This window comes from Polyodon spathula, chromosome 23 (assembly GCF_017654505.1).
Source record: "Polyodon spathula isolate WHYD16114869_AA chromosome 23, ASM1765450v1, whole genome shotgun sequence".
NCBI lineage: Eukaryota > Metazoa > Chordata > Actinopteri > Acipenseriformes > Polyodontidae > Polyodon > Polyodon spathula.
Genome location: NC_054556.1, coordinates 1,094,226 through 1,102,555, shown reverse-complemented (window position 1 = coordinate 1,102,555; position 8,330 = coordinate 1,094,226). Strand labels below are relative to the sequence as shown.

The 8,330-nt window shown below is 48.1% G+C and overlaps 1 pseudogene; it reads right to left on the bottom strand.

The window, feature by feature from the left end:
• The window catches only part of LOC121298360, a 43,213-nt pseudogene extending 35,199 nt beyond the window's left edge, over nucleotides 1-8,014 (bottom strand).
• Nucleotides 8,015-8,330: the final 316 nt, after the last annotated feature.

The window sequence follows — 8,330 nt, the reverse complement described above, 5'->3', positions numbered from 1 at the left end:
TTGCAGTTGAGTGTGTGTTCAGCAGCTCTGTGGCTGGCCCTCTCTGTATATGAATTGAAGCCGTGCTGTGCAGGTGAGGGTGTGTTCAGCAGCTCTGTGGCTGGCACTCTCTGTATATGAATTGAAGCCGTGATGTGCAGTTGAGTGTGTGTTCAGCAGCTCTCTGGCTGGCTCTCTCTGTATATGAATTGAAGCCGTGATGTGCAGTTGAGTGTGTGTTCAGCAGCTTTGTGGCTGGCTCTCTCTGTATATGAAATGAAGCCGTGCTGTGCAGTTGAGTGTGGGTTCAGCAGCTCTCTGGCTGGCTCTCTCTGTATATGAATTTAAGCCGTGCTGTGCAGTTGAGTGTGTGCTCAGCAGCTCTGTGGCTGGCTCTCTCTGTATATGAATTGAAGCCGTGTTGTGCAGTTGAGTGTGTGTTCAGCAGATCTGTGGCTGGCTCTCTCTGTATATGAAATGAAGCCGTGCTGTGCAGTTGAGTGTATGTTCAGCAGCTCTGTCAAGCGCTGTGGCCTGGGCTTTCCTCTCGTACTGTAAAATGACATTGGAAGCCGTGCTGTGCATTTTTGAGTGTGGTTTTCAAGCAGTCTGTGGACTGGCTCTCGCTGGTATTTAAAAATTGAAAGCCCGTGCTGTCAATTTGAAGTGTTGGGGGTTTCAAGCTCTGGTGGCTGGGCTCTCTCTGTATATGCAATTGAAGCCGTGGCCTGTCAGAGAAAACATTGAGTGTGGTTTTCATCAGCTCTGTTGCTGGCTTACCCTCCTCTGTATATGTTGACGCCCGTGGCTGTGCAGTTGAGGGTTGTGGGTTGTTCAGCAGCTCTCATCTGGGCTGGCTCTCCTCGCTCTGTAAATAAAAAACCTGAATTGAAGCCGTGCGTCAGTTTTGAAGTGGGTGTGTCAGCCAGCTCCTCTGGCTGGCCTCTTTCTCTGTATATGAAAAGTGAAAGAAAGCCCTGGCTGTGTCAGTTTGGTTGTTGTGGGTTGTTTCACAGCCTCTGTGGGCTGGGCCCTCTCCTTGTATATGAATTGAAGCCGTGCTTTGGTGCCGGTTTGAGTGTTGGGGTGTTTTTTTCAGCAGCCTCCCCTGGGCCTTGGCTTCCGCTCTTGTAGAATAATGAAATTGACGCCGTTGCGTGCGTTTTGAGGTGTGGTGTTCACAGCTCGTGGCCCTGCGTCTCCTCTGTATATGAATTGAAGCCGGTGCTGTTGGCAGTTTTGAGTGTGGTGTTTTGTTTCAGCAGCTTTCTGTGTGGCTGGCTCCTCTCGTAATAATGGGAATTGAAGCCCCGTGGCCCTGTATTGCCAGTGTGTGTGTTCCCAGCAGCTCTGTGGGCTTGGGCTCTCTCTGTATATGATTGAAGCCCCGTGCTGTGGCAGTTGAAGTTGTGTGGTTCGCAGGCTCCTGGGGGCTGGCCCCTCCTCTCTGTATCGGAACATTGAAGCCGTGCTGGTTGCAGTTTGAGTGTGTGGGTTTTCAGCAGCTCTCCTGGCTTTGGCTCTCTCTGGTATAGAAAATTGAAGCCCGTGGCTGTTGCCCAGTTTTGAAGTGTGGGGTGTGGGTTTTTTCAAACGCGTTCTCTGGCTGGCCTCTCCTCTGTATATTATTGAAGCCTTGCTTGTGCAGTTGAGTTGTGGGGGGGTTCAGCATCTCTGTGGGCCTGGCTTCGCTCCCGTCAATGATTGAAGCCGTGCCCTGTGCATTTGAAGTTGTGTGTTTTTCAGCAGCTCCTCCTGGGCTTGCTCTCCGCTGTATACTGAATTTGAAGCCGTGCTGTGGCAGTTTGAGTTGTTGGGTGGTGTCAGCGCTCCTGTGGCCCCTGGCTCCTTTTCTCCTGTAATAGTTCTGGAAATTGAAGGCCGGCTGTTTGCCCAGGTTGAGTGGTTGTGTTTTCAGCCGCTCTGTGGCTGGACCTCTCTGTAAAGAATTGAATGTCCCTTGCTGTTGCATTTTGAGTGTTGTGTTCACCCCGCTCTGTGGCTGGCCTTCCTCCTCTGTTATAATAATTTGAAGCCCCGTGCCCTTTGTGCAAGGTTGAAGTGTGTTTGTTTCAGCAATCTCTGTGGGCCTTGCTCTCCTCTGTTATCTGTAAACATTGGGAGCCGTTGGCCGTGCATGAGTGGTGTGTTCAGCAGCTTCTGTGGTGCCTTGGCTCCCTCTGCTGTAATATGCAATTGAAGCCGTGCTGTTGCATGTTGAGTGTTGGGGGGGTGGTTCCACCAGCACTCTGTGGGGGGCTTGGCTACTCTCTGTATATGAAAAATTGCAGCCGTGCCTGGTGCAGTTTTTTGAGTGTGTGTTTCAGCAGCTCCTGTGGCTGGCTCTCTCTGTTAAATATTATTGAAAAAGCCGTTGAATTGAAGCCGTGCTGTGCAGTTGATTGTGTGTTCAGCAGCTCTGTGGCTGGTTCTCTCTGTATATGAATTGAAGCCGTGTTGTGCAGTTGAGTGTGTGTTCAGCAGTTCTGTGGCTGGCTCTCTCTGTATATGATTTGAAGTGTAATATGATTTGAAGCCGTGGGCCTGTTCAGTTTTTGAGTGGGGAGTGGTTTCATCAAGCTCGGGGTGGCTGGCTCTTCCTCCTGTATATAATTGGAACCGTGCGTGTTTTCAATGTTTGGAGTGGTGTGTTCAGCAGCTCTGTGGCTGGCTCTCTCTGTATATGAATTGAAGCCGTGCTGTGCAGTTGAGTGTGTGTTCAGCAGCTCTGTGGCTGGCTCTCTCTGTATATGAATTGAAGCCGTGCTGTGCATTTGAGTGTGTGGTCAGAAGCTCTGTGACTGGCTCTCTCTGTATATGAAATTAAGCCGTGCTGTGCAGTTGAGTGTGTGTTCAGCAGCTTTGTGGCTGGCTCTCTCTGTATATGTGGCTGGCTCTCCTCTGTATATTAATTGAAAGCGGTGCCTGGGTGCATTTTGATGTGGGTTGTTCCAGCAAGCTTGTGGCTGGCCTCTCTCCTTAATGTAATTGAAGGTGCCCGTGCTTGTGCAGTTTTTGAGTGTGTGGTTTCAGCAGCTTCTTTTGCTTGTCCTCTCTTTCTGTCGATATGAAATTGAAGCCTGTGCATTAGAGCACGATAACTGTGTTTTTTTTTTCAGCAGCTCCTTTGTTGCTGGCAACTACATCTGTATCAACGTGGGACAACCAGTTGCCTGTTTCGCAGACACCGCGTGAGTGGAAAGAACCATATACTGTCACTTCGTTTTCCTCTTCGACACTGTATATTAATTGAAGCCGTCTTTGGTTGCAGTTGAGTGTGTGTGGGTTTTGTGTGTGTTCAGCAGTTCTGTGGCTGGCTCTCTCTGTATATGAATTGAAGACGTGCTGTGCAGTTGAGTGTGTGTTCAGCAGCTCTGTGGCTGGCTCTCTCTGTATATGAATTGAAGCCGTGCTGTGCCGTTGAGTGTGTGTTCAGCAGCTCTCTGGCTGGCTCTCTCTGTATATGGATTGTAGCCGTGCTGTGCAGTTGAGTGTGTGGTCAGCAGCTCTGTGGCTGGCTCTCTCTGTATATGATTTGAAGCCGTGCTGTGCAGTTGAGTGTGTGTTCAGCAGCTTTTTATTTTTATTTCCCTGAGAGAGGGCGGGCGCTCTCTGTATATGAATAACTCGGCACTGACACGTCAACTCGTGTGTGTTCAGCAGCTCTGTGGCTGGCTCTCTCTGTATATGAATTTAAGCCGTGCTGTGCAGTTGAGTGTGTTTTCAGCAGCTCTGTGGCTGGCTCTCTCTGTATATGAATTGAAGCCGTGCTGTGCAGTTGAGTGTGTGTTCAGCAGCTCTGTGGCTGGCTCTCTCTGTATATGAATTGAAGCCGTGCTGTGCAGTTGAGTGTGTGTTCAGCAGCTCTGTGGCTGGCTCTCTCTGTATATGAACTTGAAGCCGTGCTGTGCAGTTGAGTGTGTGTGTTCAGCAGCTCTGTGGCTGGCTCTCTCTGTATATGAATTGAAGCCGTGCTGTGCAGTTGAGTGTGTGTTCAGCAGCTCTGTGGCTGGCTCTCTCTGTATATGAATTGAAGCCGTGCTGTGCAGTTGAGTGTGTGTTCAGCAGCTCTGTGGCTGGCTCTCTCTGTATATGAATTGAAGCCGTGCTGTGCAGTTGAGTGTGTGTTCAGCAGCTCTGTGGCTGGCTCTCTCTGTATATGAATTGAAGCCGTGCTGTGCAGTTGAGTGTGTGTTCAGCAGCTCTGTGGCTGGCTCTCTCTGTATATGAATTGAAGGCGTGCTGTGCAGTTGAGTGTGTGTTCAGCAGCTCTGTGCCTGGCTCTCTCTGTATATGAATTGAAGCCGTGCTGTGCAGTTGAGTGTGTGTTCAGCAGCTCTGTGGCTGGCTCTCTCTGAATATGAATTGAAGCCGTGCTGGAGTGTGTGTTGAGTGTGTGTTCATTGCAGCCGTCTGCAGTTGAGTGTGGGTTGGCTGGCTGGCTCTCTCTGTATATATTGAAGCCGTGCGGTGCAGGTGAGTGTGTGTCAAGTCGTCGATAACCCACCGAGCGAAGACACTATCTTACCTTTGGCTGCTGTGCAGTTGAGTGTGTGTTCAGCAGCTCTGTGGCTGGCTCTCTCTGTTTATGAATTGAAGCCGTGCTGTGCAGTTGAGTGTTTGTTCAGCAGCTCTGTGGCTGGCTCTCTCTCTGTGCATGTGAGTGTGTGTTCAGCAGCTCTGTGACTGCCTCTCTCAGTTATACTTTACTGCGGCACGACACGTCACTCACACACAAGTCGTTCGACTGTGGTGGCTCTCTCTGTATATGAATTGAAGCCGTGCTGTGCATTTGAGTGTGTGTTCAGCAGCTCTGTGGCTGGCTCTCTCTGTATATGAATTGAAGCCGTGTTGTGCAGTTGAGTGTGTGTTCAGCAGTTCTGTGGCTGGCTCTCTCTGTATATGATTTGAAGCCGTGCTGTTCAGTTGAGTGTGCGTTCAGCAGCTCTCTATGTTTGTCTCAATGTTTGTATTTTGTTTGGAATAATGAGGTATTGCATGCCACAGGGAAATGCATGTGTTATTGGTGTATTTTTCTGACATGCAATACCTCATTATTACACTGGAGGGCGCGTTTTTAAAACTTTTTTTAAAACGTAAATGTTTATCATGAAAATATCACTTTGTTTTTTGAAAAAAAAGAAACATAAAAAAACAAACAAAATACACACATTGAGACAAACACACGTTTTTTTTAAACGTAAATGTTTATCATGAAAAGATCACTTTTTAAAAAAAATATAAAACAACAAACAAAATACAACATTGAAACACAGCAGCATATAAACAGAGCACTAATAAAACCACACCTTCAACATTTAATAATACAAAATAATTAGTGCTTAAAAAAATTAAAAAATCAATCTTATTTTGACCAGGGTAGAAAATGCAATAGCTGTAGAGCACAGGCCCTGCTGCCCAGGTAGTGGCGTTATTACAGCAGTAGACTCATGTCCTCAGAGCTGTGGGTTCAAGCCCCCTTGGTTGGTAATGTTAAATACAGTTCCTGATTGCAGGCAGGTGCTCCAGCGTGTTTGCTTCTCTCCTGTGTGTTACACTTGGTGCACCAAGTTCAATTACTCTGTTCTGTATTCATTCATTTAAAGAATGAATCTTATAGACAATGTTAAAAACTATCACACCTCAGGCAGATAGATAACAGAGGTCTAGCTGACTAGCTCTGCATCCACGTGACCATTTGTGCACAGAGCCCAAAGCTGGGCAGGGAATTCAATGTGAAATTAAATGTACGTAGCGATTCTGCATCCACTGTGACATTTTGTGCACAAGCCCAGAAAAGCATCTGCCTTTGAGGCAATGTTAAAGGTAAACTCGGCAGGGGGTGATACAACACAATGGCACAGTAGGACTGGTGTTCTCTGACTAAGAGATTTAAAAAGAGAATTGACAAATAAACCCCAGAGTTGTGGTTGAAGTCTTATGTTGTGTGCTTGTTTTGTTTCCCCACAGCGTCTATTTGTTTGAAAAAAATCAAAAAAATCTGACCCAGATACAACCCCAGACGGTTGTGGTTTAATTCTTATTTGGTGCACAACACCCACCATCTCGGTTAAGACAACGGACATTTGTTTGACACACCAAAAATAACAATGACAGTGAGCAATTTTTTTTCCATTTCTCGCTGGCTCGTGTAGTCTCAAACTCCAACACCGATGGTAGAGCCTCAGAATTGTACTTGCTGGATCGTCACAAAATTACACACTGGACTCAGGTGGTAGAGCGCCGGGCTCAGATTTTTTTTTTTTTTTTTTTTTTTCAAAAATTTGTTACAAGATTTTATATTTATCAATTAAGGGTTTGGCTTATCGAAATCCAGTTGAAGTCACACAGCAATAGAGCTTCTGTATTGGCTCTGGGTTGGTAAGCAGAGGGCCTGTTATTTCCAGGTTAGGTCCCGTTTCAAAAAAAAACCCGGCAGGGGTTGGAGGTTTGTTTTCATTTTCCACGCGCTTTAAAATAAATAAAAAACCCATTTTTGACTTGGGTTTAACATATGGGCACGAGGTGGTCAGTGGGCGAAGCATACACTAATTTAAGATTCTGATCCGAAGGTCTTTTCTCTGTGCCCCATTGCTAGCGGTCACACACAATTTGACAGGTGGGCAGGTGGCTCATCTTTCCCTGGTATGCTGTGCTGCTCCCCCTCTAAACACTGTGGGGTACCTGTTTTCTGAATCCAGGTGAGGTTTTTCTTTCGTTATTTTTCATACCATCAAATGGTGGTCTGGGTTCAAATCCAATGTTCTTTGCTTTGTTTTCAAAGGATTTGTTAATTGACCTTATATTTAGTGTGAACCAGTGCTTTCCTGTGGGAGCTGGTGGTGCAGGGAGCTAATCCCACACCCTCCTCTCCCTGAAGATGGTGGTTCAAATCTGGGTCCTGGAGGTGAGTTCCTGAGATAAGTAATAATGCTGGTTGGTTGTATATTTAGGAAGGTATGACCAGCCCCTGCTTAAGCTTGTGGTGCTTTAACTTTTCTGTGCTGGTCGGCTTTCCTGTTTAATTCCCTCTTTTCCACCCATAGGAACTGGGGGGGGCACGCCTAACTCCCATCCTGGGGGGTGATTAAGGGGGGTTGTGGGCCTGCCTGGGCTGGGTTTGTTGGAACGAGGGGTCCTGGGGGGTTTGAGGCATGTGTTGTGGGTTTCCTGGTGCTGGGCTCCTTGCTGGGGGGGTGGGGGGGGGGGGGGGTGGTGGGGGGGTGGGGCTGCTTGGTCTCCTGTCTGGGGCTAGGCTGGGGCTGCTAGGGGGGGCTTTCCTGGGGAGGGGCTTCCTTGTTCACAATACGAGGGGTTGGGGAGGGGAGCTGGTCACTTGCGCTCCCCAGCCTGGGTGGGGGTGGGGGCCTAGTCGTGGAGTTGCCCCCTCTTCATCCTGGGTCCAGCTCCTCTCTGCTTGCGGAGCTAGATCCCACACCCTCCTCTCTCCTGAAGATGGTAAGTTCACAAAATCTGGGTCCTGGAGGTGAGTGTCGAATGAGTAAAATAATTCTGTTGGTTGTAATTCTGTTGTTTGATTGTAGTATGATCTGTTGTAACTAAACATGATGGTGGTTTGTTTTCCACAGAAGAGGAGCTGGAAGTAGATTGTAGAGAGGGCTGTCGTGTTGGGGCCTACGCGTCCATGAGTATTGTGAGTGGGGGGGGCTTGGGCCCCCAGCTCTGGGGGGAGTGGAAGACAAGGGTGTTGGTACACATGATGAGTTTTCCTTTTTTTTTTGTAACTTTCAAAAAAGTTTCTCTCCCACCTACTAACAGGTAGTAGCCCACCTTGGTCTCAGGCACAAACACCCTCATCTTCCACTCCCCCCACAGCTGGGGGCCCAAGCCCCCTCTTCATCCTCTTCCAGCTCCTCTTCTGCTGGGCAGACCTCCTCCACCTCCATCTGTGGAAACACAACCAACATCATCACTTACAGCCAGCATCATTGCTGACAACCAACACCCAGACTTACAACCAACAGCATTACTTACCTCAGGAACTCACCTCCAGGACCCAGATTTGAACCACCATCTTCAGGGAGAGGAGGGTGTGGGATTAGCTCCCTGCACCACCAGCTCCCACAGGAAAGTGCTGCTTCACACTATATATGAGGTCAATTAACAAATTCTTTGAAACTTAAGCAAAGACGACTGGATTTGAACCCAGTCCACGGAATTGCCTGCTTTTCATTGCCTTATATAGGAAATTAAGCAAGTTTTTGAAAATAAAGGGAAAACCTCACCTGGATTTGAACCCAGGTCCCCCACAGTAAACAGCACAGCATGCCAGGGAATGAGCCCACTGCACCACCTGCCTGCTTGTGACAGTCTAGCATTGCACAGAAGAC